This window comes from Microcebus murinus, chromosome 3 (assembly GCF_040939455.1).
Source record: "Microcebus murinus isolate Inina chromosome 3, M.murinus_Inina_mat1.0, whole genome shotgun sequence".
NCBI lineage: Eukaryota > Metazoa > Chordata > Mammalia > Primates > Cheirogaleidae > Microcebus > Microcebus murinus.
The window spans coordinates 114,771,681-114,799,077 of record NC_134106.1 but is presented as its reverse complement, the minus strand read 5'-3'; the positions used below and the strand labels follow the sequence as shown (position 1 = coordinate 114,799,077).

General features: G+C 62.4%; 7 pseudogenes; all 7 read right to left on the bottom strand.

Annotated features, from left to right (window-relative positions):
* Positions 1–1,647: 1,647 nt before the first annotated feature.
* LOC142870123 (uncharacterized) lies at positions 1,648–1,766 on the bottom strand (annotated as a pseudogene).
* A 3,818-nt stretch (positions 1,767–5,584) lies between these two features.
* Positions 5,585–5,703, bottom strand: LOC142870122 (uncharacterized; annotated as a pseudogene).
* A 3,818-nt stretch (positions 5,704–9,521) lies between these two features.
* Positions 9,522–9,640, bottom strand: LOC142870121 (uncharacterized; annotated as a pseudogene).
* Positions 9,641–13,460: 3,820 nt separating this feature from the next.
* Positions 13,461–13,579, bottom strand: LOC142870120 (uncharacterized; annotated as a pseudogene).
* Positions 13,580–17,398: 3,819 nt separating this feature from the next.
* Positions 17,399–17,517, bottom strand: LOC142870119 (uncharacterized; annotated as a pseudogene).
* Positions 17,518–21,339: 3,822 nt separating this feature from the next.
* LOC142870118 (uncharacterized) lies at positions 21,340–21,458 on the bottom strand (annotated as a pseudogene).
* A 3,819-nt stretch (positions 21,459–25,277) lies between these two features.
* On the bottom strand, positions 25,278–25,396 carry LOC142870117 (uncharacterized; annotated as a pseudogene).
* Positions 25,397–27,397: the final 2,001 nt, after the last annotated feature.

The window sequence follows — 27,397 nt, the reverse complement described above, 5'->3', positions numbered from 1 at the left end:
GAGACGCTGCGGCCGCCCTGCTACCGGGTTCCTGGGAGGGCGTCCTGGAACCAGCGTCCACACCAAGCCCTTGGAAGGCCCAGGCGACGGAGGAGCCCCGTCAGGCAGGGGCCGAGGACGGTGACGGCCCGGGCGGGGACGAGCGTGTCAGGCAGGGGCAGAGGACGGTGACAGGTGATAGGCCGGGCGGGAAGGAGTCAGTCAGGCAGGGGCCGTGGAGGAGACGGGCTGGGTAAGGGTTAGGGTTAGTGTCAGGGCACAAGTCACAATCGCAAAGACCTGGAAGCCACCCGAGTGCCCATCGACCCACGAGTGGGTAAATAAAATGTGGCGCGTGGACACCACGGAGTGCTATTCGGCTATGAGGAGCAGCGGTGAGGGGGCACCTCTCGTGGTTCTCCTGGCCAGAGCTGGAACCCGTTCCAGTAAGCCAAGTATCCCAAGAATGGACACACGAGCACCACGTGCTCGCGCTCACCAGCAAATGGGTACGAACCGATGGACACCTAAGTGGACACAGAGGAATCACCTTCTTCGGGTGGGTGTCGGGCGGGTGGGGGGAGGGGATGGGCATACACATCCATTAGGAATGGGGTGGGTACGCACCGACTGGGGGATGGGCGCACTTGAAGCTCTGACCCGAGGGGGGAGGCTGGGAGAGGGCAACGCACCCGACCTTAACATTGGTGCCCCCACAATATGCTGGAACAACATGAGAGGTAAATGAATAAGAACACGGGGGGGGGGAGGGGGGCACGGGCAACACATGTCACCTTAATACTTGGACTCCCATCATCTGCTTGAAAAGAGAGAGAAAAGAAAATGCAATAATAGAGATAAGAGACACTTTTTAAAAATAATGAATCCGGCCGGGCGCTGTGGCTCACGCCTGTAATCCTAGCTCTTGGGAGGCCGAGGCGGGCGGATTGCTCAAGGTCAGGAGTTCAAAACCAGCCTGAGCAAGAGCGAGACCCCGTCTCTACTATAAATAGAAAGAAATTAATTGGCCAACTGATATATATATAAAAAATTAGCGGGGCATGGTGGCGCATGCCTGCAGTCCCAGCTACCCTGGAGGCTGAGGCAGAAGGATCACTCGAGCCCAGGAGTTTGAAGTTGCTGTGAGCTAGGCTGACGCCACGGCACTCACTCTAGCCTGGGCAACAAACCGAGACTCTGTCTCAAAAAAAAAAAAAAAAAAATGAATCCGAAGAGAAAAGTAAAAGGAGGCCTGTGGAGCAGGTCTGGGTGTGACTCCGGATCCCCGAACATCAGGTGCCACCACCAAAGATTCCTACGTGTAGCCCATAGAACCCCAAAAGCAACGGGAGGAGTTCTGGTCACATACTCCCTCAAAATGACATCCTGGCCTTCTTCTGGAACTCCCTCCCCTCTCAGACTCTCAAGGTTTCCTCCAGCGTGTCGGCTCCCACAGAGCAGACCTTTGGTCTGAGACCTGACTGTCCAGAAGCCACGCATGCTGCCGCGTGGCGGCGGTGTCACGGCTCGGGACAAGAGGAGGCCCAACGGTGCGGGCTGGGGCGCCAGGCACCGCGGCGGGCGCTGAGGGTGGGGGTCACCCCCACCCCGGGCCGCCCCCGCACTCCCAGAAACGCGACAGAACCAGAGGCAAAAAAAAAAAGAAGAAGCCTACGGCACCCGGTATTCCCGGGCGGTCTCCCATCCAAGTTCTAACCAGGCCCGACCCTGCTTAGCTTCCGAGACCAGACGGGATCGGGCGCGTTCGGGGTGGTGTGGCCGTGGACGGCGGAGGGCGCCCCTGCCCCGCTCAAGAAGCCGAGCCTCTCTGCGCTTCCCCGCCGCCTCCTCCCGCCCCAGGCCCCGCGCCGGGTCGGGCCTGTTGAGTTCGCCGGCCGGGTCCCGCGGGCTCCGAGGGACGGGGGGTGACAGGCGGGGCGGGCAGGGAGCGGCGGGCCGGGGTTGGGGGCTGTCTCTGTACACACACACACTCACACTCACACTCACTCACTCACTCACACTCACACAAGATGCGCCTCCACGGCTGGACCCGCCAAGGTGGAGACCTTCAAGCCCCCCTCCTCTCCTCGCCTGGCCTCCTTCACCTCCCCGCCCCCCACCCCCAGCGCGCCGGGGCCGCAGACTGCGCACGGGCGGGAGGGGCGGGGCGCTCGCCCTTTGACCCCAGCCAGGGGCGGCCCTCCCCCACAACCCCTTTCAGCTGCGCCCCCCACCCTGTGGCCCGGCGGCCGCCTATTCCCCCGGGCCAGGGCTGGGGCACAGCGCACGGGGGAGGGGAGCCAGTGTATGGGGCGTCTCTCTCTCTCGGGATGTGTCCCATGGGTGGGGTGGGGTGGCGTGGTTTGTGGGGCGCTGAAGAAATCAGTCCCCTCCATCTCCTCCCTCTGGAAAACACCCAAGCCCTTGGAGAACTGCCCGCACCGCTACCGTGGGGGCCGGGACCCTCCTCTGTGTCCTCCTGTGGCCCAGTCCAAGGGGCCTGGGCCTGGCCGGGGCTGCACTGGACCCCAACCACCCTGGCGTGTGGACTCGCTAAAAATCGGCCATTAGATATTGGATTCCAGCGTCATTGAGGTCATTTCACTAATGAGTGCACCGCAAAGAGTTTCCTAATCCATCTGTGAGGGTGGCAACCGAAAGAGAATTTTAGAGCTGACAGAATAGGCGAGGAAAGGCATAGGAGATTTCCACACCCAGTAAGGAAGCCTTTCCCGAAGTGGAAGAAAGAAAGGAGCAAACAGAGACACCGGTAGCCCGCCCGGATCAGAGTCTGCCCCTGAGAGAAAGTACCCTGACCAGGTTCACCCGTGGGTGGGTCGCGAGCTAGCGGCATTCAGAAGAGCGAGGCCCGCAGTCTGTGCAGAAGACACCTGCACTCGGGTGTGTGTGGCGGCACAATTCACAAGCAGCTCCAGATGTTAAACCAAGGAGAAGCCAGGGAGTTCCCAACGCCCCAGGTGTCCTCAGCCCACGACTGGCTGCTGTGGGAATGCGAAGCCCGGCTCCTTGTCTCAGAGCGGGGCAACCAGGAGGTGTGATGTCCACCCCGGGGTTCCCAGGAGGATCAGACTGAAGCTGGGACTTGGCCTGAAAGTGTCCCCTCGCATGGCCACCCCCTTCCCCTTCCTGCACCTCTACTCCTGGTGCCCCTCCATCCAGGGGCCAGACCTTAAAGAGTCACCCGCAAGAGAATCCTGGTCCCAAAGGAGCCTTCTGGGGGACCCCTGCTGAGAGAGGTTGTGGGCATGGCCCGCTGGGGCTCTGCCCGACCCAGGGCTGAGAGATGCAACCTCCCAGCTCTGGGTCCCTGCAGGAAGTGTTGGCAAGCACAGGGCCAGTCCTCCAAAGGCCCAGGTGCAGGGAGCCCAGGCCAAGCATCCCGTGGAAGAAGCCACATGCTGTGCCACCCCGGGGAACACCACTGCAGGCCACGGCCCTTCCCACCTCCTCCTCCTCCTCCTCCTCCTCCTCCTCCTCCCACCCCGCCCCCGCCCCCACATGGCACAGGGCCCAGAGACACCTCAGACACTTGCTACCCAAAGTGCAAAGGGCATCAGTTGCTCCTCCAAACCCCCCCCCAGCCCAGCAGACCACGTTGTCCAGCCAGCCCCCGGGCCTCCCTGGGGTGCCCAGCACAAAAGTGCAGACACCCACCGGACCCTCAATCTCAGTTTTCGGATGTTTTTGCCACTCTAAGGACCCGCAGGCCAGCTGGGCCTTCTGGCAGGACAGAGAGCCCCGGAATCCAACGTGGAGAGCTGGGTATACGTCCCCATGAGGAGGCGGTCCCCACCTCCGCGGCTATCCCCTTGCGGGGAGCGGCAGCCGCGGGGCCTCAGAGAAGACACCAGGCTGGGCCCCCACGGCACAGCGGGAGCACGTCCCCCGCAGGCCACTTAGCGACGGCGGCCAGCCGGCGGACGGTTGGGTTGCACGAGACGCTGCGGCCGCCCTGCTACCGGGTTCCTGGGAGGGCGTCCTGGAACCAGCGTCCACACCAAGCCCTTGGAAGGCCCAGGCGACGGAGGAGCCCCGTCAGGCAGGGGCCGAGGACGGTGACGGCCCGGGCGGGGACGAGCGTGTCAGGCAGGGGCAGAGGACGGTGACAGGTGATAGGCCGGGCGGGAAGGAGTCAGTCAGGCAGGGGCCGTGGAGGAGACGGGCTGGGTAAGGGTTAGGGTTAGTGTCAGGGCACAAGTCACAATCGCAAAGACCTGGAAGCCACCCGAGTGCCCATCGACCCACGAGTGGGTAAATAAAATGTGGCGCGTGGACACCACGGAGTGCTATTCGGCTATGAGGAGCAGCGGTGAGGGGGCACCTCTCGTGGTTCTCCTGGCCAGAGCTGGAACCCGTTCCAGTAAGCCAAGTATCCCAAGAATGGACACACGAGCACCACGTGCTCACGCTCACCAGCAAATGGGTACGAACCGATGGACACCTAAGTGGACACAGAGGAATCACCTTCTTCGGGTGGGTGTCGGGCGGGTGGGGGGAGGGGATGGGCATACACATCCATTAGGAATGGGGTGGGTACGCACCGACTGGGGGATGGGCGCACTTGAAGCTCTGACCCGAGGGGGGAGGCTGGGAGAGGGCAACGCACCCGACCTTAACATTGGTGCCCCCACAATATGCTGGAACAACATGAGAGGTAAATGAATAAGAACACGGGGGGGGGGAGGGGGGCACGGGCAACACATGTCACCTTAATACTTGGACTCCCATCATCTGCTTGAAAAGAGAGAGAAAAGAAAATGCAATAATAGAGATAAGAGACACTTTTTAAAAATAATGAATCCGGCCGGGCGCTGTGGCTCACGCCTGTAATCCTAGCTCTTGGGAGGCCGAGGCGGGCGGATTGCTCAAGGTCAGGAGTTCAAAACCAGCCTGAGCAAGAGCGAGACCCCGTCTCTACTATAAATAGAAAGAAATTAATTGGCCAACTGATATATATATAAAAAATTAGCGGGGCATGGTGGCGCATGCCTGCAGTCCCAGCTACCCTGGAGGCTGAGGCAGAAGGATCACTCGAGCCCAGGAGTTTGAAGTTGCTGTGAGCTAGGCTGACGCCACGGCACTCACTCTAGCCTGGGCAACAAACCGAGACTCTGTCTCAAAAAAAAAAAAAAAAAAAATGAATCCGAAGAGAAAAGTAAAAGGAGGCCTGTGGAGCAGGTCTGGGTGTGACTCCGGATCCCCGAACATCAGGTGCCACCACCAAAGATTCCTACGTGTAGCCCATAGAACCCCAAAAGCAACGGGAGGAGTTCTGGTCACATACTCCCTCAAAATGACATCCTGGCCTTCTTCTGGAACTCCCTCCCCTCTCAGACTCTCAAGGTTTCCTCCAGCGTGTCGGCTCCCACAGAGCAGACCTTTGGTCTGAGACCTGACTGTCCAGAAGCCACGCATGCTGCCGCGTGGCGGCGGTGTCACGGCTCGGGACAAGAGGAGGCCCAACGGCGCGGGCTGGGGCGCCAGGCACCGCGGCGGGCGCTGAGGGTGGGGGTCACCCCCACCCCGGGCCGCCCCCGCACTCCCAGAAACGCGACAGAACCAGAGGCAAAAAAAAAAAAGAAGAAGCCTACGGCACCCGGTATTCCCGGGCGGTCTCCCATCCAAGTTCTAACCAGGCCCGACCCTGCTTAGCTTCCGAGACCAGACGGGATCGGGCGCGTTCGGGGTGGTGTGGCCGTGGACGGCGGAGGGCGCCCCTGCCCCGCTCAAGAAGCCGAGCCTCTCTGCGCTTCCCCGCCGCCTCCTCCCGCCCCAGGCCCCGCGCCGGGTCGGGCCTGTTGAGTTCGCCGGCCGGGTCCCGCGGGCTCCGAGGGACGGGGGGTGACAGGCGGGGCGGGCAGGGAGCGGCGGGCCGGGGTTGGGGGCTGTCTCTGTACACACACACACTCACACTCACACTCACTCACTCACTCACACTCACACAAGATGCGCCTCCACGGCTGGACCCGCCCAGGTGGAGACCTTCAAGCCCCCCTCCTCTCCTCGCCTGGCCTCCTTCACCTCCCCGCCCCCCACCCCCAGCGCGCCGGGGCCGCAGACTGCGCACGGGCGGGAGGGGCGGGGCGCTCGCCCTTTGACCCCAGCCAGGGGCGGCCCTCCCCCACAACCCCTTTCAGCTGCGCCCCCCACCCTGTGGCCCGGCGGCCGCCTATTCCCCCGGGCCAGGGCTGGGGCACAGCGCACGGGGGAGGGGAGCCAGTGTATGGGGCGTCTCTCTCTCTCGGGATGTGTCCCATGGGTGGGGTGGGGTGGCGTGGTTTGTGGGGCGCTGAAGAAATCAGTTCCCTCCATCTCCTCCCTCTGGAAAACACCCAAGCCCTTGGAGAACTGCCCGCACCGCTACCGTGGGGGCCGGGACCCTCCTCTGTGTCCTCCTGTGGCCCAGTCCAAGGGGCCTGGGCCTGGCCGGGGCTGCACTGGACCCCAACCACCCTGGCGTGTGGACTCGCTAAAAATCGGCCATTAGATATTGGATTCCAGCGTCATTGAGGTCATTTCACTAATGAGTGCACCACAAAGAGTTTCCTAATCCATCTGTGAGGGTGGCAACCGAAAGAGAATTTTAGAGCTGACAGAATAGGCGAGGAAAGGCATAGGAGATTTCCACACCCAGTAAGGAAGCCTTTCCCGAAGTGGAAGAAAGAAAGGAGCAAACAGAGACACCGGTAGCCCGCCCGGATCAGAGTCTGCCCCTGAGAGAAAGTACCCTGACCAGGTTCACCCGTGGGTGGGTCGCGAGCTAGCGGCACTCAGAAGAGCGAGGCCCGCAGTCTGTGCAGAAGACACCTGCACTCGGGTGTGTGTGGCGGCACAATTCACAAGCAGCTCCAGATGTTAAGCCAAGGAGAAGCCAGGGAGTTCCCAACGCCCCAGGTGTCCTCAGCCCACGACTGGCTGCTGTGGGAATGCGAAGCCCGGCTCCTTGTCTCAGAGCGGGGCAACCAGGAGGTGTGATGTCCACCCCGGGGTTCCCAGGAGGATCAGACTGAAGCTGGGACTTGGCCTGAAAGTGTCCCCTCGCATGGCCACCCCCTTCCCCTTCCTGCTCCTCTACTCCTGGTGCCCCTCCATCCAGGGGCCAGACCTTAAAGAGTCACCCGCAAGAGAATCCTGGTCCCAAAGGAGCCTTCTGGGGGACCCCTGCTGAGAGAGGTTGTGGGCATGGCCCGCTGGGGCTCTGCCCGACCCAGGGCTGAGAGATGCAACCTCCCAGCTCTGGGTCCCTGCAGGAAGTGTTGGCAAGCACAGGGCCAGTCCTCCAAAGGCCCAGGTGCAGGGAGCCCAGGCCAAGCAGCCTGTGGAAGAAGCCACATGCTGTGCCACCCCGGGGAACACCACTGCAGGCCACGGCCCTTCCCACCTCCTCCTCCTCCTCCTCCTCCTCCTCCTCCTCCTCCCACCCCGCCCCCGCCCCCACATGGCACAGGGCCCAGAGACACCTCAGACACTTGCTACCCAAAGTGCAAAGGGCATCAGTTGCTCCTCCAAACCCCCCCCCAGCCCAGCAGACCACGTTGTCCAGCCAGCCCCCGGGCCTCCCTGGGGTGCCCAGCACAAAAGTGCAGACACCCACCGGACCCTCAATCTCAGTTTTCGGATGTTTTTGCCACTCTAAGGACCCGCAGGCCAGCTGGGCCTTCTGGCAGGACAGAGAGCCCCGGAATCCGACGTGGAGAGCTGGGTATACGTCCCCATGAGGAGGCGGTCCCCACCTCCGCGGCTATCCCCTTGCGGGGAGCGGCAGCCGCGGGGCCTCAGAGAAGACACCAGGCTGGGCCCCCACGGCACAGCGGGAGCACGTCCCCCGCAGGCCACTTAGCGACGGCGGCCAGCCGGCGGACGGTTGGGTTGCACGAGACGCTGCGGCCGCCCTGCTACCGGGTTCCTGGGAGGGCGTCCTGGAACCAGCGTCCACACCAAGCCCTTGGAAGGCCCAGGCGACGGAGGAGCCCCGTCAGGCAGGGGCCGAGGACGGTGACGGCCCGGGCGGGGACGAGCGTGTCAGGCAGGGGCAGAGGACGGTGACAGGTGATAGGCCGGGCGGGAAGGAGTCAGTCAGGCAGGGGCCGTGGAGGAGACGGGCTGGGTAAGGGTTAGGGTTAGTGTCAGGGCACAAGTCACAATCGCAAAGACCTGGAAGCCACCCGAGTGCCCATCGACCCACGAGTGGGTAAATAAAATGTGGCGCGTGGACACCACGGAGTGCTATTCGGCTATGAGGAGCAGCGGTGAGGGGGCACCTCTCGTGGTTCTCCTGGCCAGAGCTGGAACCCGTTCCAGTAAGCCAAGTATCCCAAGAATGGACACACGAGCACCACGTGCTCGCGCTCACCAGCAAATGGGTACGAACCGATGGACACCTAAGTGGACACAGAGGAATCACCTTCTTCGGGTGGGTGTCGGGCGGGTGGGGGGAGGGGATGGGCATACACATCCATTAGGAATGGGGTGGGTACGCACCGACTGGGGGATGGGCGCACTTGAAGCTCTGACCCGAGGGGGGAGGCTGGGAGAGGGCAACGCACCCGACCTTAACATTGGTGCCCCCACAATATGCTGGAACAACATGAGAGGTAAATGAATAAGAACACGGGGGGGGAGGGGGGCACGGGCAACACATGTCACCTTAATACTTGGACTCCCATCATCTGCTTGAAAAGAGAGAGAAAAGAAAATGCAATAATAGAGATAAGAGACACTTTTTAAAAATAATGAATCCGGCCGGGCGCTGTGGCTCACGCCTGTAATCCTAGCTCTTGGGAGGCCGAGGCGGGCGGATTGCTCAAGGTCAGGAGTTCAAAACCAGCCTGAGCAAGAGCGAGACCCCGTCTCTACTATAAATAGAAAGAAATTAATTGGCCAACTGATATATATATAAAAAATTAGCGGGGCATGGTGGCGCATGCCTGCAGTCCCAGCTACCCTGGAGGCTGAGGCAGAAGGATCACTGGAGCCCAGGAGTTTGAAGTTGCTGTGAGCTAGGCTGACGCCACGGCACTCACTCTAGCCTGGGCAACAAACCGAGACTCTGTCTCAAAAAAAAAAAAAAAAAAATGAATCCGAAGAGAAAAGTAAAAGGAGGCCTGTGGAGCAGGTCTGGGTGTGACTCCGGATCCCCTAACATCAGGTGCCACCACCAAAGATTCCTACGTGTAGCCCATAGAACCCCAAAAGCAACGGGAGGAGTTCTGGTCACATACTCCCTCAAAATGACATCCTGGCCTTCTTCTGGAACTCCCTCCCCTCTCAGACTCTCAAGGTTTCCTCCAGCGTGTCGGCTCCCACAGAGCAGACCTTTGGTCTGAGACCTGACTGTCCAGAAGCCACGCATGCTGCCGCGTGGCGGCGGTGTCACGGCTCGGGACAAGAGTAGGCCCAACGGCGCGGGCTGGGGCGCCAGGCACCGCGGCGGGCGCTGAGGGTGGGGGTCACCCCCACCCCGGGCCGCCCCCGCACTCCCAGAAACGCGACAGAACCAGAGGCAAAAAAAAAAAAGAAGAAGCCTACGGCACCCGGTATTCCCGGGCGGTCTCCCATCCAAGTTCTAACCAGGCCCGACCCTGCTTAGCTTCCGAGACCAGACGGGATCGGGCGCGTTCGGGGTGGTGTGGCCGTGGACGGCGGAGGGCGCCCCTGCCCCGCTCAAGAAGCCGAGCCTCTCTGCGCTTCCCCGCCGCCTCCTCCCGCCCCAGGCCCCGCGCCGGGTCGGGCCTGTTGAGTTCGCCGGCCGGGTCCCGCGGGCTCCGAGGGACGAGGGGTGACAGGCGGGGCGGGCAGGGAGCGGCGGGCCGGGGTTGGGGGCTGTCTCTGTACACACACACACTCACACTCACACTCACTCACTCACTCACACTCACACAAGATGCGCCTCCACGGCTGGACCCGCCAAGGTGGAGACCTTCAAGCCCCCCTCCTCTCCTCGCCTGGCCTCCTTCACCTCCCCGCCCCCCACCCCCAGCGCGCCGGGGCCGCAGACTGCGCACGGGCGGGAGGGGCGGGGCGCTCGCCCTTTGACCCCAGCCAGGGGCGGCCCTCCCCCACAACCCCTTTCAGCTGCGCCCCCCACCCTGTGGCCCGGCGGCCGCCTATTCCCCCGGGCCAGGGCTGGGGCACAGCGCACGGGGGAGGGGAGCCAGTGTATGGGGCGTCTCTCTCTCTCGGGATGTGTCCCATGGGTGGGGTGGGGTGGCGTGGTTTGTGGGGCGCTGAAGAAATCAGTCCCCTCCATCTCCTCCCTCTGGAAAACACCCAAGCCCTTGGAGAACTGCCCGCACCGCTACCGTGGGGGCCGGGACCCTCCTCTGTGTCCTCCTGTGGCCCAGTCCAAGGGGCCTGGGCCTGGCCGGGGCTGCACTGGACCCCAACCACCCTGGCGTGTGGACTCGCTAAAAATCGGCCATTAGATATTGGATTCCAGCGTCATTGAGGTCATTTCACTAATGAGTGCACCGCAAAGAGTTTCCTAATCCATCTGTGAGGGTGGCAACCGAAAGAGAATTTTAGAGCTGACAGAATAGGCGAGGAAAGGCATAGGAGATTTCCACACCCAGTAAGGAAGCCTTTCCCGAAGTGGAAGAAAGAAAGGAGCAAACAGAGACACCGGTAGCCCGCCCGGATCAGAGTCTGCCCCTGAGAGAAAGTACCCTGACCAGGTTCACCAGTGGGTGGGTCGCGAGCTAGCGGCACTCAGAAGAGCGAGGCCCGCAGTCTGTGCAGAAGACACCTGCACTCGGGTGTGTGTGGCGGCACAATTCACAAGCAGCTCCAGATGTTAAACCAAGGAGAAGCCAGGGAGTTCCCAACGCCCCAGGTGTCCTCAGCCCACGACTGGCTGCTGTGGGAATGCGAAGCCCGGCTCCTTGTCTCAGAGCGGGGCAACCAGGAGGTGTGATGTCCACCCCGGGGTTCCCAGGAGGATCAGACTGAAGCTGGGACTTGGCCTGAAAGTGTCCCCTCGCATGGCCACCCCCTTCCCCTTCCTGCTCCTCTACTCCTGGTGCCCCTCCATCCAGGGGCCAGACCTTAAAGAGTCACCCGCAAGAGAATCCTGGTCCCAAAGGAGCCTTCTGGGGGACCCCTGCTGAGAGAGGTTGTGGGCATGGCCCGCTGGGGCTCTGCCCGACCCAGGGCTGAGAGATGCAACCTCCCAGCTCTGGGTCCCTGCAGGAAGTGTTGGCAAGCACAGGGCCAGTCCTCCAAAGGCCCAGGTGCAGGGAGCCCAGGCCAAGCATCCCGTGGAAGAAGCCACATGCTGTGCCACCCCGGGGAACACCACTGCAGGCCACGGCCCTTCCCACCTCCTCCTCCTCCTCCTCCTCCTCCTCCTCCTCCTCCCACCCCGCCCCCGCCCCCACATGGCACAGGGCCCAGAGACACCTCAGACACTTGCTACCCAAAGTGCAAAGGGCATCAGTTGCTCCTCCAAACCCCCCCCCCAGCCCAGCAGACCACGTTGTCCAGCCAGCCCCCGGGCCTCCCTGGGGTGCCCAGCACAAAAGTGCAGACACCCACCGGACCCTCAATCTCAGTTTTCGGATGTTTTTGCCACTCTAAGGACCCGCAGGCCAGCTGGGCCTTCTGGCAGGACAGAGAGCCCCGGAATCCGACGTGGAGAGCTGGGTATACGTCCCCATGAGGAGGCGGTCCCCACCTCCGCGGCTATCCCCTTGCGGGGAGCGGCAGCCGCGGGGCCTCAGAGAAGACACCAGGCTGGGCCCCCACGGCACAGCGGGAGCACGTCCCCCGCAGGCCACTTAGCGACGGCGGCCAGCCGGCGGACGGTTGGGTTGCACGAGACGCTGCGGCCGCCCTGCTACCGGGTTCCTGGGAGGGCGTCCTGGAACCAGCGTCCACACCAAGCCCTTGGAAGGCCCAGGCGACGGAGGAGCCCCGTCAGGCAGGGGCCGAGGACGGTGACGGCCCGGGCGGGGACGAGCGTGTCAGGCAGGGGCAGAGGACGGTGACAGGTGATAGGCCGGGCGGGAAGGAGTCAGTCAGGCAGGGGCCGTGGAGGAGACGGGCTGGGTAAGGGTTAGGGTTAGTGTCAGGGCACAAGTCACAATCGCAAAGACCTGGAAGCCACCCGAGTGCCCATCGACCCACGAGTGGGTAAATAAAATGTGGCGCGTGGACACCACGGAGTGCTATTCGGCTATGAGGAGCAGCGGTGAGGGGGCACCTCTCGTGGTTCTCCTGGCCAGAGCTGGAACCCGTTCCAGTAAGCCAAGTATCCCAAGAATGGACACACGAGCACCACGTGCTCGCGCTCACCAGCAAATGGGTACGAACCGATGGACACCTAAGTGGACACAGAGGAATCACCTTCTTCGGGTGGGTGTCGGGCGGGTGGGGGGAGGGGATGGGCATACACATCCATTAGGAATGGGGTGGGTACGCACCGACTGGGGGATGGGCGCACTTGAAGCTCTGACCCGAGGGGGGAGGCTGGGAGAGGGCAACGCACCCGACCTTAACATTGGTGCCCCCACAATATGCTGGAACAACATGAGAGGTAAATGAATAAGAACACGGGGGGGGAGGGGGGCACGGGCAACACATGTCACCTTAATACTTGGACTCCCATCATCTGCTTGAAAAGAGAGAGAAAAGAAAATGCAATAATAGAGATAAGAGACACTTTTTAAAAATAATGAATCCGGCCGGGCGCTGTGGCTCACGCCTGTAATCCTAGCTCTTGGGAGGCCGAGGCGGGCGGATTGCTCAAGGTCAGGAGTTCAAAACCAGCCTGAGCAAGAGCGAGACCCCGTCTCTACTATAAATAGAAAGAAATTAATTGGCCAACTGATATATATATAAAAAATTAGCGGGGCATGGTGGCGCATGCCTGCAGTCCCAGCTACCCTGGAGGCTGAGGCAGAAGGATCACTGGAGCCCAGGAGTTTGAAGTTGCTGTGAGCTAGGCTGACGCCACGGCACTCACTCTAGCCTGGGCAACAAACCGAGACTCTGTCTCAAAAAAAAAAAAAAAAAAAATGAATCCGAAGAGAAAAGTAAAAGGAGGCCTGTGGAGCAGGTCTGGGTGTGACTCCGGATCCCCGAACATCAGGTGCCACCACCAAAGATTCCTACGTGTAGCCCATAGAACCCCAAAAGCAACGGGAGGAGTTCTGGTCACATACTCCCTCAAAATGACATCCTGGCCTTCTTCTGGAACTCCCTCCCCTCTCAGACTCTCAAGGTTTCCTCCAGCGTGTCGGCTCCCACAGAGCAGACCTTTGGTCTGAGACCTGACTGTCCAGAAGCCACGCATGCTGCCGCGTGGCGGCGGTGTCACGGCTCGGGACAAGAGGAGGCCCAACGGCGCGGGCTGGGGCGCCAGGCACCGCGGCGGGCGCTGAGGGTGGGGGTCACCCCCACCCCGGGCCGCCCCCGCACTCCCAGAAACGCGACAGAACCAGAGGCAAAAAAAAAAAAGAAGAAGCCTACGGCACCCGGTATTCCCGGGCGGTCTCCCATCCAAGTTCTAACCAGGCCCGACCCTGCTTAGCTTCCGAGACCAGACGGGATCGGGCGCGTTCGGGGTGGTGTGGCCGTGGACGGCGGAGGGCGCCCCTGCCCCGCTCAAGAAGCCGAGCCTCTCTGCGCTTCCCCGCCGCCTCCTCCCGCCCCAGGCCCCGCGCCGGGTCGGGCCTGTTGAGTTCGCCGGCCGGGTCCCGCGGGCTCCCAGGGACGAGGGGTGACAGGCGGGGCGGGCAGGGAGCGGCGGGCCGGGGTTGGGGGCTGTCTCTGTACACACACACACTCACACTCACACTCACTCACTCACTCACACTCACACAAGATGCGCCTCCACGGCTGGACCCGCCAAGGTGGAGACCTTCAAGCCCCCCTCCTCTCCTCGCCTGGCCTCCTTCACCTCCCCGCCCCCCACCCCCAGCGCGCCGGGGCCGCAGACTGCGCACGGGCGGGAGGGGCGGGGCGCTCGCCCTTTGACCCCAGCCAGGGGCGGCCCTCCCCCACAACCCCTTTCAGCTGCGCCCCCCACCCTGTGGCCCGGCGGCCGCCTATTCCCCCGGGCCAGGGCTGGGGCACAGCGCACGGGGGAGGGGAGCCAGTGTATGGGGCGTCTCTCTCTCTCGGGATGTGTCCCATGGGTGGGGTGGGGTGGCGTGGTTTGTGGGGCGCTGAAGAAATCAGTCCCCTCCATCTCCTCCCTCTGGAAAACACCCAAGCCCTTGGAGAACTGCCCGCACCGCTACCGTGGGGGCTGGGACCCTCCTCTGTGTCCTCCTGTGGCCCAGTCCAAGGGGCCTGGGCCTGGCCGGGGCTGCACTGGACCCCAACCACCCTGGCGTGTGGACTCGCTAAAAATCGGCCATTAGATATTGGATTCCAGCGTCATTGAGGTCATTTCACTAATGAGTGCACCGCAAAGAGTTTCCTAATCCATCTGTGAGGGTGGCAACCGAAAGAGAATTTTAGAGCTGACAGAATAGGCGAGGAAAGGCATAGGAGATTTCCACACCCAGTAAGGAAGCCTTTCCCGAAGTGGAAGAAAGAAAGGAGCAAACAGAGACACCGGTAGCCCGCCCGGATCAGAGTCTGCCCCTGAGAGAAAGTACCCTGACCAGGTTCACCAGTGGGTGGGTCGCGAGCTAGCGGCACTCAGAAGAGCGAGGCCCGCAGTCTGTGCAGAAGACACCTGCACTCGGGTGTGTGTGGCGGCACAATTCACAAGCAGCTCCAGATGTTAAACCAAGGAGAAGCCAGGGAGTTCCCAACGCCCCAGGTGTCCTCAGCCCACGACTGGCTGCTGTGGGAATGCGAAGCCCGGCTCCTTGTCTCAGAGCGGGGCAACCAGGAGGTGTGATGTCCACCCCGGGGTTCCCAGGAGGATCAGACTGAAGCTGGGACTTGGCCTGAAAGTGTCCCCTCGCATGGCCACCCCCTTCCCCTTCCTGCTCCTCTACTCCTGGTGCCCCTCCATCCAGGGGCCAGACCTTAAAGAGTCACCCGCAAGAGAATCCTGGTCCCAAAGGAGCCTTCTGGGGGACCCCTGCTGAGAGAGGTTGTGGGCATGGCCCGCTGGGGCTCTGCCCGACCCAGGGCTGAGAGATGCAACCTCCCAGCTCTGGGTCCCTGCAGGAAGTGTTGGCAAGCACAGGGCCAGTCCTCCAAAGGCCCAGGTGCAGGGAGCCCAGGCCAAGCATCCCGTGGAAGAAGCCACATGCTGTGCCACCCCGGGGAACACCACTGCAGGCCACGGCCCTTCCCACCTCCTCCTCCTCCTCCTCCTCCTCCTCCTCCTCCTCCTCCCACCCCGCCCCCGCCCCCACATGGCACAGGGCCCAGAGACACCTCAGACACTTGCTACCCAAAGTGCAAAGGGCATCAGTTGCTCCTCCAAACCCCCCCCCAGCCCAGCAGACCACGTTGTCCAGCCAGCCCCCGGGCCTCCCTGGGGTGCCCAGCACAAAAGTGCAGACACCCACCGGACCCTCAATCTCAGTTTTCGGATGTTTTTGCCACTCTAAGGACCCGCAGGCCAGCTGGGCCTTCTGGCAGGACAGAGAGCCCCGGAATCCGACGTGGAGAGCTGGGTATACGTCCCCATGAGGAGGCGGTCCCCACCTCCGCGGCTATCCCCTTGCGGGGAGCGGCAGCCGCGGGGCCTCAGAGAAGACACCAGGCTGGGCCCCCACGGCACAGCGGGAGCACGTCCCCCGCAGGCCACTTAGCGACGGCGGCCAGCCGGCGGACGGTTGGGTTGCACGAGACGCTGCGGCCGCCCTGCTACCGGGTTCCTGGGAGGGCGTCCTGGAACCAGCGTCCACACCAAGCCCTTGGAAGGCCCAGGCGACGGAGGAGCCCCGTCAGGCAGGGGCCGAGGACGGTGACGGCCCGGGCGGGGACGAGCGTGTCAGGCAGGGGCAGAGGACGGTGACAGGTGATAGGCCGGGCGGGAAGGAGTCAGTCAGGCAGGGGCCGTGGAGGAGACGGGCTGGGTAAGGGTTAGGGTTAGTGTCAGGGCACAAGTCACAATCGCAAAGACCTGGAAGCCACCCGAGTGCCCATCGACCCACGAGTGGGTAAATAAAATGTGGCGCGTGGACACCACGGAGTGCTATTCGGCTATGAGGAGCAGCGGTGAGGGGGCACCTCTCGTGGTTCTCCTGGCCAGAGCTGGAACCCGTTCCAGTAAGCCAAGTATCCCAAGAATGGACACACGAGCACCACGTGCTCGCGCTCACCAGCAAATGGGTACGAACCGATGGACACCTAAGTGGACACAGAGGAATCACCTTCTTCGGGTGGGTGTCGGGCGGGTGGGGGGAGGGGATGGGCATACACATCCATTAGGAATGGGGTGGGTACGCACCGACTGGGGGATGGGCGCACTTGAAGCTCTGACCCGAGGGGGGAGGCTGGGAGAGGGCAACGCACCCGACCTTAACATTGGTGCCCCCACAATATGCTGGAACAACATGAGAGGTAAATGAATAAGAACACGGGGGGGGAGGGGGGCACGGGCAACACATGTCACCTTAATACTTGGACTCCCATCATCTGCTTGAAAAGAGAGAGAAAAGAAAATGCAATAATAGAGATAAGAGACACTTTTTAAAAATAATGAATCCGGCCGGGCGCTGTGGCTCACGCCTGTAATCCTAGCTCTTGGGAGGCCGAGGCGGGCGGATTGCTCAAGGTCAGGAGTTCAAAACCAGCCTGAGCAAGAGCGAGACCCCGTCTCTACTATAAATAGAAAGAAATTAATTGGCCAACTGATATATATATAAAAAATTAGCGGGGCATGGTGGCGCATGCCTGCAGTCCCAGCTACCCTGGAGGCTGAGGCAGAAGGATCACTCGAGCCCAGGAGTTTGAAGTTGCTGTGAGCTAGGCTGACGCCACGGCACTCACTCTAGCCTGGGCAACAAACCGAGACTCTGTCTCAAAAAAAAAAAAAAAAAATGAATCCGAAGAGAAAAGTAAAAGGAGGCCTGTGGAGCAGGTCTGGGTGTGACTCCGGATCCCCGAACATCAGGTGCCACCACCAAAGATTCCTACGTGTAGCCCATAGAACCCCAAAAGCAACGGGAGGAGTTCTGGTCACATACTCCCTCAAAATGACATCCTGGCCTTCTTCTGGAACTCCCTCCCCTCTCAGACTCTCAAGGTTTCCTCCAGCGTGTCGGCTCCCACAGAGCAGACCTTTGGTCTGAGACCTGACTGTCCAGAAGCCACGCATGCTGCCGCGTGGCGGCGGTGTCACGGCTCGGGACAAGAGGAGGCCCAACGGTGCGGGCTGGGGCGCCAGGCACCGCGGCGGGCGCTGAGGGTGGGGGTCACCCCCACCCCGGGCCGCCCCCGCACTCCCAGAAACGCGACAGAACCAGAGGCAAAAAAAAAAAGAAGAAGCCTACGGCACCCGGTATTCCCGGGCGGTCTCCCATCCAAGTTCTAACCAGGCCCGACCCTGCTTAGCTTCCGAGACCAGACGGGATCGGGCGCGTTCGGGGTGGTGTGGCCGTGGACGGCGGAGGGCGCCCCTGCCCCGCTCAAGAAGCCGAGCCTCTCTGCGCTTCCCCGCCGCCTCCTCCCGCCCCAGGCCCCGCGCCGGGTCGGGCCTGTTGAGTTCGCCGGCCCGGTCCCGCGGGCTCCCAGGGACGGGGGGTGACAGGCGGGGCGGGCAGGGAGCGGCGGGCCGGGGTTGGGGGCTGTCTCTGTACACACACACACTCACACTCACACTCACTCACTCACTCACACTCACACAAGATGCGCCTCCACGGCTGGACCCGCCCAGGTGGAGACCTTCAAGCCCCCCTCCTCTCCTCGCCTGGCCTCCTTCACCTCCCCGCCCCCCACCCCCAGCGCGCCGGGGCCGCAGACTGCGCACGGGCGGGAGGGGCGGGGCGCTCGCCCTTTGACCCCAGCCAGGGGCGGCCCTCCCCCACAACCCCTTTCAGCTGCGCCCCCCACCCTGTGGCCCGGCGGCCGCCTATTCCCCCGGGCCAGGGCTGGGGCACAGCGCACGGGGGAGGGGAGCCAGTGTATGGGGCGTCTCTCTCTCTCTCGGGATGTGTCCCATGGGTGGGGTGGGGTGGCGTGGTTTGTGGGGCGCTGAAGAAATCAGTCCCCTCCATCTCCTCCCTCTGGAAAACACCCAAGCCCTTGGAGAACTGCCCGCACCGCTACCGTGGGGGCCGGGACCCTCCTCTGTGTCCTCCTGTGGCCCAGTCCAAGGGGCCTGGGCCTGGCCGGGGCTGCACTGGACCCCAACCACCCTGGCGTGTGGACTCGCTAAAAATCGGCCATTAGATATTGGATTCCAGCGTCATTGAGGTCATTTCACTAATGAGTGCACCGCAAAGAGTTTCCTAATCCATCTGTGAGGGTGGCAACCGAAAGAGAATTTTAGAGCTGACAGAATAGGCGAGGAAAGGCATAGGAGATTTCCACACCCAGTAAGGAAGCCTTTCCCGAAGTGGAAGAAAGAAAGGAGCAAACAGAGACACCGGTAGCCCGCCCGGATCAGAGTCTGCCCCTGAGAGAAAGTACCCTGACCAGGTTCACCAGTGGGTGGGTCGCGAGCTAGCGGCACTCAGAAGAGCGAGGCCCGCAGTCTGTGCAGAAGACACCTGCACTCGGGTGTGTGTGGCGGCACAATTCACAAGCAGCTCCAGATGTTAAACCAAGGAGAAGCCAGGGAGTTCCCAACGCCCCAGGTGTCCTCAGCCCACGACTGGCTGCTGTGGGAATGCGAAGCCCGGCTCCTTGTCTCAGAGCGGGGCAACCAGGAGGTGTGATGTCCACCCCGGGGTTCCCAGGAGGATCAGACTGAAGCTGGGACTTGGCCTGAAAGTGTCCCCTCGCATGGCCACCCCCTTCCCCTTCCTGCTCCTCTACTCCTGGTGCCCCTCCATCCAGGGGCCAGACCTTAAAGAGTCACCCGCAAGAGAATCCTGGTCCCAAAGGAGCCTTCTGGGGGACCCCTGCTGAGAGAGGTTGTGGGCATGGCCCGCTGGGGCTCTGCCCGACCCAGGGCTGAGAGATGCAACCTCCCAGCTCTGGGTCCCTGCAGGAAGTGTTGGCAAGCACAGGGCCAGTCCTCCAAAGGCCCAGGTGCAGGGAGCCCAGGCCAAGCATCCCGTGGAAGAAGCCACATGCTGTGCCACCCCGGGGAACACCACTGCAGGCCACGGCCCTTCCCACCTCCTCCTCCTCCTCCTCCTCCTCCTCCTCCTCCTCCCACCCCGCCCTCGCCCCCACATGGCACAGGGCCCAGAGACACCTCAGACACTTGCTACCCAAAGTGCAAAGGGCATCAGTTGCTCCTCCAAACCCCCCCCCCAGCCCAGCAGACCACGTTGTCCAGCCAGCCCCCGGGCCTCCCTGGGGTGCCCAGCACAAAAGTGCAGACACCCACCGGACCCTCAATCTCAGTTTTCGGATGTTTTTGCCACTCTAAGGACCCGCAGGCCAGCTGGGCCTTCTGGCAGGACAGAGAGCCCCGGAATCCGACGTGGAGAGCTGGGTATACGTCCCCATGAGGAGGCGGTCCCCACCTCCGCGGCTATCCCCTTGCGGGGAGCGGCAGCCGCGGGGCCTCAGAGAAGACACCAGGCTGGGCCCCCACGGCACAGCGGGAGCACGTCCCCCGCAGGCCACTTAGCGACGGCGGCCAGCCGGCGGACGGTTGGGTTGCACGAGACGCTGCGGCCGCCCTGCTACCAGGTTCCTGGGAGGGCGTCCTGGAACCAGCGTCCACACCAAGCCCTTGGAAGGCCCAGGCGACGGAGGAGCCCCGTCAGGCAGGGGCCGAGGACGGTGACGGCCCGGGCGGGGACGAGCGTGTCAGGCAGGGGCAGAGGACGGTGACAGGTGATAGGCCGGGCGGGAAGGAGTCAGTCAGGCAGGGGCCGTGGAGGAGACGGGCTGGGTAAGGGTTAGGGTTAGTGTCAGGGCACAAGTCACAATCGCAAAGACCTGGAAGCCACCCGAGTGCCCATCGACCCACGAGTGGGTAAATAAAATGTGGCGCGTGGACACCACGGAGTGCTATTCGGCTATGAGGAGCAGCGGTGAGGGGGCACCTCTCGTGGTTCTCCTGGCCAGAGCTGGAACCCGTTCCAGTAAGCCAAGTATCCCAAGAATGGACACACGAGCACCACGTGCTCGCGCTCACCAGCAAATGGGTACGAACCGATGGACACCTAAGTGGACACAGAGGAATCACCTTCTTCGGGTGGGTGTCGGGCGGGTGGGGGGAGGGGATGGGCATACACATCCATTAGGAATGGGGTGGGTACGCACCGACTGGGGGATGGGCGCACTTGAAGCTCTGACCCGAGGGGGGAGGCTGGGAGAGGGCAACGCACCCGACCTTAACATTGGTGCCCCCACAATATGCTGGAACAACATGAGAGGTAAATGAATAAGAACACGGGGGGGGGAGGGGGGCACGGGCAACACATGTCACCTTAATACTTGGACTCCCATCATCTGCTTGAAAAGAGAGAGAAAAGAAAATGCAATAATAGAGATAAGAGACACTTTTTAAAAATAATGAATCCGGCCGGGCGCTGTGGCTCACGCCTGTAATCCTAGCTCTTGGGAGGCCGAGGCGGGCGGATTGCTCAAGGTCAGGAGTTCAAAACCAGCCTGAGCAAGAGCGAGACCCCGTCTCTACTATAAATAGAAAGAAATTAATTGGCCAACTGATATATATATAAAAAATTAGCGGGGCATGGTGGCGCATGCCTGCAGTCCCAGCTACCCTGGAGGCTGAGGCAGAAGGATCACTCGAGCCCAGGAGTTTGAAGTTGCTGTGAGCTAGGCTGACGCCACGGCACTCACTCTAGCCTGGGCAACAAACCGAGACTCTGTCTCAAAAAAAAAAAAAAAAAAATGAATCCGAAGAGAAAAGTAAAAGGAGGCCTGTGGAGCAGGTCTGGGTGTGACTCCGGATCCCCGAACATCAGGTGCCACCACCAAAGATTCCTACGTGTAGCCCATAGAACCCCAAAAGCAACGGGAGGAGTTCTGGTCACATACTCCCTCAAAATGACATCCTGGCCTTCTTCTGGAACTCCCTCCCCTCTCAGACTCTCAAGGTTTCCTCCAGCGTGTCGGCTCCCACAGAGCAGACCTTTGGTCTGAGACCTGACTGTCCAGAAGCCACGCATGCTGCCGCGTGGCGGCGGTGTCACGGCTCGGGACAAGAGGAGGCCCAACGGCGCGGGCTGGGGCGCCAGGCACCGCGGCGGGCGCTGAGGGTGGGGGTCACCCCCACCCCGGGCCGCCCCCGCACTCCCAGAAACGCGACAGAACCAGAGGCAAAAAAAAAAAAGAAGAAGCCTACGGCACCCGGTATTCCCGGGCGGTCTCCCATCCAAGTTCTAACCAGGCCCGACCCTGCTTAGCTTCCGAGACCAGACGGGATCGGGCGCGTTCGGGGTGGTGTGGCCGTGGACGGCGGAGGGCGCCCCTGCCCCGCTCAAGAAGCCGAGCCTCTCTGCGCTTCCCCGCCGCCTCCTCCCGCCCCAGGCCCCGCGCCGGGTCGGGCCTGTTGAGTTCGCCGGCCGGGTCCCGCGGGCTCCCAGGGACGAGGGGTGACAGGCGGGGCGGGCAGGGAGCGGCGGGCCGGGGTTGGGGGCTGTCTCTGTACACACACACACTCACACTCACACTCACTCACTCACTCACACTCACACAAGATGCGCCTCCACGGCTGGACCCGCCAAGGTGGAGACCTTCAAGCCCCCCTCCTCTCCTCGCCTGGCCTCCTTCACCTCCCCGCCCCCCACCCCCAGCGCGCCGGGGCCGCAGACTGCGCACGGGCGGGAGGGGCGGGGCGCTCGCCCTTTGACCCCAGCCAGGGGCGGCCCTCCCCCACAACCCCTTTCAGCTGCGCCCCCCACCCTGTGGCCCGGCGGCCGCCTATTCCCCCGGGCCAGGGCTGGGGCACAGCGCACGGGGGAGGGGAGCCAGTGTATGGGGCGTCTCTCTCTCTCGGGATGTGTCCCATGGGTGGGGTGGGGTGGCGTGGTTTGTGGGGCGCTGAAGAAATCAGTCCCCTCCATCTCCTCCCTCTGGAAAACACCCAAGCCCTTGGAGAACTGCCCGCACCGCTACCGTGGGGGCCGGGACCCTCCTCTGTGTCCTCCTGTGGCCCAGTCCAAGGGGCCTGGGCCTGGCCGGGGCTGCACTGGACCCCAACCACCCTGGCGTGTGGACTCGCTAAAAATCGGCCATTAGATATTGGATTCCAGCGTCATTGAGGTCATTTCACTAATGAGTGCACCGCAAAGAGTTTCCTAATCCATCTGTGAGGGTGGCAACCGAAAGAGAATTTTAGAGCTGACAGAATAGGCGAGGAAAGGCATAGGAGATTTCCACACCCAGTAAGGAAGCCTTTCCCGAAGTGGAAGAAAGAAAGGAGCAAACAGAGACACCGGTAGCCCGCCCGGATCAGAGTCTGCCCCTGAGAGAAAGTACCCTGACCAGGTTCACCAGTGGGTGGGTCGCGAGCTAGCGGCACTCAGAAGAGCGAGGCCCGCAGTCTGTGCAGAAGACACCTGCACTCGGGTGTGTGTGGCGGCACAATTCACAAGCAGCTCCAGATGTTAAACCAAGGAGAAGCCAGGGAGTTCCCAACGCCCCAGGTGTCCTCAGCCCACGACTGGCTGCTGTGGGAATGCGAAGCCCGGCTCCTTGTCTCAGAGCGGGGCAACCAGGAGGTGTGATGTCCACCCCGGGGTTCCCAGGAGGATCAGACTGAAGCTGGGACTTGGCCTGAAAGTGTCCCCTCGCATGGCCACCCCCTTCCCCTTCCTGCTCCTCTACTCCTGGTGCCCCTCCATCCAGGGGCCAGACCTTAAAGAGTCACCCGCAAGAGAATCCTGGTCCCAAAGGAGCCTTCTGGGGGACCCCTGCTGAGAGAGGTTGTGGGCATGGCCCGCTGGGGCTCTGCCCGACCCAGGGCTGAGAGATGCAACCTCCCAGCTCTGGGTCCCTGCAGGAAGTGTTGGCAAGCACAGGGCCAGTCCTCCAAAGGCCCAGGTGCAGGGAGCCCAGGCCAAGCATCCCGTGGAAGAAGCCACATGCTGTGCCACCCCGGGGAACACCACTGCAGGCCACGGCCCTTCCCACCTCCTCCTCCTCCTCCTCCTCCTCCTCCTCCTCCTCCCACCCCGCCCCCGCCCCCACATGGCACAGGGCCCAGAGACACCTCAGACACTTGCTACCCAAAGTGCAAAGGGCATCAGTTGCTCCTCCAAACCCCCCCCCAGCCCAGCAGACCACGTTGTCCAGCCAGCCCCCGGGCCTCCCTGGGGTGCCCAGCACAAAAGTGCAGACACCCACCGGACCCTCAATCTCAGTTTTCGGATGTTTTTGCCACTCTAAGGACCCGCAGGCCAGCTGGGCCTTCTGGCAGGACAGAGAGCCCCGGAATCCGACGTGGAGAGCTGGGTATACGTCCCCATGAGGAGGCGGTCCCCACCTCCGCGGCTATCCCCTTGCGGGGAGCGGCAGCCGCGGGGCCTCAGAGAAGACACCAGGCTGGGCCCCCACGGCACAGCGGGAGCACGTCCCCCGCAGGCCACTTAGCGACGGCGGCCAGCCGGCGGACGGTTGGGTTGCACGAGACGCTGCGGCCGCCCTGCTACCGGGTTCCTGGGAGGGCGTCCTGGAACCAGCGTCCACACCAAGCCCTTGGAAGGCCCAGGCGACGGAGGAGCCCCGTCAGGCAGGGGCCGAGGACGGTGACGGCCCGGGCGGGGACGAGCGTGTCAGGCAGGGGCAGAGGACGGTGACAGGTGATAGGCCGGGCGGGAAGGAGTCAGTCAGGCAGGGGCCGTGGAGGAGACGGGCTGGGTAAGGGTTAGGGTTAGTGTCAGGGCACAAGTCACAATCGCAAAGACCTGGAAGCCACCCGAGTGCCCATCGACCCACGAATGGGTAAATAAAATGTGGCGCGTGGACACCACGGAGTGCTATTCGGCTATGAGGAGCAGCGGTGAGGGGGCACCTCTCGTGGTTCTCCTGGCCAGAGCTGGAACCCGTTCCAGTAAGCCAAGTATCCCAAGAATGGACACACGAGCACCACGTGCTCGCGCTCACCAGCAAATGGGTACGAACCGATGGACACCTAAGTGGACACAGAGGAATCACCTTCTTCGGGTGGGTGTCGGGCGGGTGGGGGGAGGGGATGGGCATACACATCCATTAGGAATGGGGTGGGTACGCACCGACTGGGGGATGGGCGCACTTGAAGCTCTGACCCGAGGGGGGAGGCTGGGAGAGGGCAACGCACCCGACCTTAACATTGGTGCCCCCACAATATGCTGGAACAACATGAGAGGTAAATGAATAAGAACACGGGGGGGGGGAGGGGGGCACGGGCAACACATGTCACCTTAATACTTGGACTCCCATCATCTGCTTGAAAAGAGAGAGAAAAGAAAATGCAATAATAGAGATAAGAGACACTTTTTAAAAATAATGAATCCGGCCGGGCGCTGTGGCTCACGCCTGTAATCCTAGCTCTTGGGAGGCCGAGGCGGGCGGATTGCTCAAGGTCAGGAGTTCAAAACCAGCCTGAGCAAGAGCGAGACCCCGTCTCTACTATAAATAGAAAGAAATTAATTGGCCAACTGATATATATATAAAAAATTAGCGGGGCATGGTGGCGCATGCCTGCAGTCCCAGCTACCCTGGAGGCTGAGGCAGAAGGATCACTGGAGCCCAGGAGTTTGAAGTTGCTGTGAGCTAGGCTGACGCCACGGCACTCACTCTAGCCTGGGCAACAAACCGAGACTCTGTCTCAAAAAAAAAAAAAAAAAAATGAATCCGAAGAGAAAAGTAAAAGGAGGCCTGTGGAGCAGGTCTGGGTGTGACTCCGGATCCCCGAACATCAGGTGCCACCACCAAAGATTCCTACGTGTAGCCCATAGAACCCCAAAAGCAACGGGAGGAGTTCTGGTCACATACTCCCTCAAAATGACATCCTGGCCTTCTTCTGGAACTCCCTCCCCTCTCAGACTCTCAAGGTTTCCTCCAGCGTGTCGGCTCCCACAGAGCAGACCTTTGGTCTGAGACCTGACTGTCCAGAAGCCACGCATGCTGCCGCGTGGCGGCGGTGTCACGGCTCGGGACAAGAGGAGGCCCAACGGCGCGGGCTGGGGCGCCAGGCACCGCGGCGGGCGCTGAGGGTGGGGGTCACCCCCACCCCGGGCCGCCCCCGCACTCCCAGAAACGCGACAGAACCAGAGGCAAAAAAAAAAAGAAGAAGCCTACGGCACCCGGTATTCCCGGGCGGTCTCCCATCCAAGTTCTAACCAGGCCCGACCCTGCTTAGCTTCCGAGACCAGACGGGATCGGGCGCGTTCGGGGTGGTGTGGCCGTGGACGGCGGAGGGCGCCCCTGCCCCGCTCAAGAAGCCGAGCCTCTCTGCGCTTCCCCGCCGCCTCCTCCCGCCCCAGGCCCCGCGCCGGGTCGGGCCTGTTGAGTTCGCCGGCCGGGTCCCGCGGGCTCCGAGGGACGGGGGGTGACAGGCGGGGCGGGCAGGGAGCGGCGGGCCGGGGTTGGGGGCTGTCTCTGTACACACACACACTCACACTCACACTCACTCACTCACTCACACTCACACAAGATGCGCCTCCACGGCTGGACCCGCCCAGGTGGAGACCTTCAAGCCCCCCTCCTCTCCTCGCCTGGCCTCCTTCACCTCCCCGCCCCCCACCCCCAGCGCGCCGGGGCCGCAGACTGCGCACGGGCGGGAGGGGCGGGGCGCTCGCCCTTTGACCCCAGCCAGGGGCGGCCCTCCCCCACAACCCCTTTCAGCTGCGCCCCCCACCCTGTGGCCCGGCGGCCGCCTATTCCCCCGGGCCAGGGCTGGGGCACAGCGCACGGGGGAGGGGAGCCAGTGTATGGGGCGTCTCTCTCTCTCTCGGGATGTGTCCCATGGGTGGGGTGGGGTGGCGTGGTTTGTGGGGCGCTGAAGAAATCAGTCCCCTCCATCTCCTCCCTCTGGAAAACACCCAAGCCCTTGGAGAACTGCCCGCACCGCTACCGTGGGGGCCGGGACCCTCCTCTGTGTCCTCCTGTGGCCCAGTCCAAGGGGCCTGGGCCTGGCCGGGGCTGCACTGGACCCCAACCACCCTGGCGTGTGGACTCGCTAAAAATCGGCCATTAGATATTGGATTCCAGCGTCATTGAGGTCATTTCACTAATGAGTGCACCGCAAAGAGTTTCCTAATCCATCTGTGAGGGTGGCAACCGAAAGAGAATTTTAGAGCTGACAGAATAGGCGAGGAAAGGCATAGGAGATTTCCACACCCAGTAAGGAAGCCTTTCCCGAAGTGGAAGAAAGAAAGGAGCAAACAGAGACACCGGTAGCCCGCCCGGATCAGAGTCTGCCCCTGAGAGAAAGTACCCTGACCAGGTTCACCAGTGGGTGGGTCGCGAGCTAGCGGCACTCAGAAGAGCGAGGCCCGCAGTCTGTGCAGAAGACACCTGCACTCGGGTGTGTGTGGCGGCACAATTCACAAGCAGCTCCAGATGTTAAACCAAGGAGAAGCCAGGGAGTTCCCAACGCCCCAGGTGTCCTCAGCCCACGACTGGCTGCTGTGGGAATGCGAAGCCCGGCTCCTTGTCTCAGAGCGGGGCAACCAGGAGGTGTGATGTCCACCCCGGGGTTCCCAGGAGGATCAGACTGAAGCTGGGACTTGGCCTGAAAGTGTCCCCTCGCATGGCCACCCCCTTCCCCTTCCTGCTCCTCTACTCCTGGTGCCCCTCCATCCAGGGGCCAGACCTTAAAGAGTCACCCGCAAGAGAATCCTGGTCCCAAAGGAGCCTTCTGGGGGACCCCTGCTGAGAGAGGTTGTGGGCATGGCCCGCTGGGGCTCTGCCCGACCCAGGGCTGAGAGATGCAACCTCCCAGCTCTGGGTCCCTGCAGGAAGTGTTGGCAAGCACAGGGCCAGTCCTCCAAAGGCCCAGGTGCAGGGAGCCCAGGCCAAGCATCCCGTGGAAGAAGCCACATGCTGTGCCACCCCGGGGAACACCACTGCAGGCCACGGCCCTTCCCACCTCCTCCTCCTCCTCCTCCTCCTCCTCCTCCTCCTCCTCCCACCCCGCCCCCGCCCCCACATGGCACAGGGCCCAGAGACACCTCAGACACTTGCTACCCAAAGTGCAAAGGGCATCAGTTGCTCCTCCAAACCCCCCCCAGCCCAGCAGACCACGTTGTCCAGCCAGCCCCCGGGCCTCCCTGGGGTGCCCAGCACAAAAGTGCAGACACCCACCGGACCCTCAATCTCAGTTTTCGGATGTTTTTGCCACTCTAAGGACCCGCAGGCCAGCTGGGCCTTCTGGCAGGACAGAGAGCCCCGGAATCCGACGTGGAGAGCT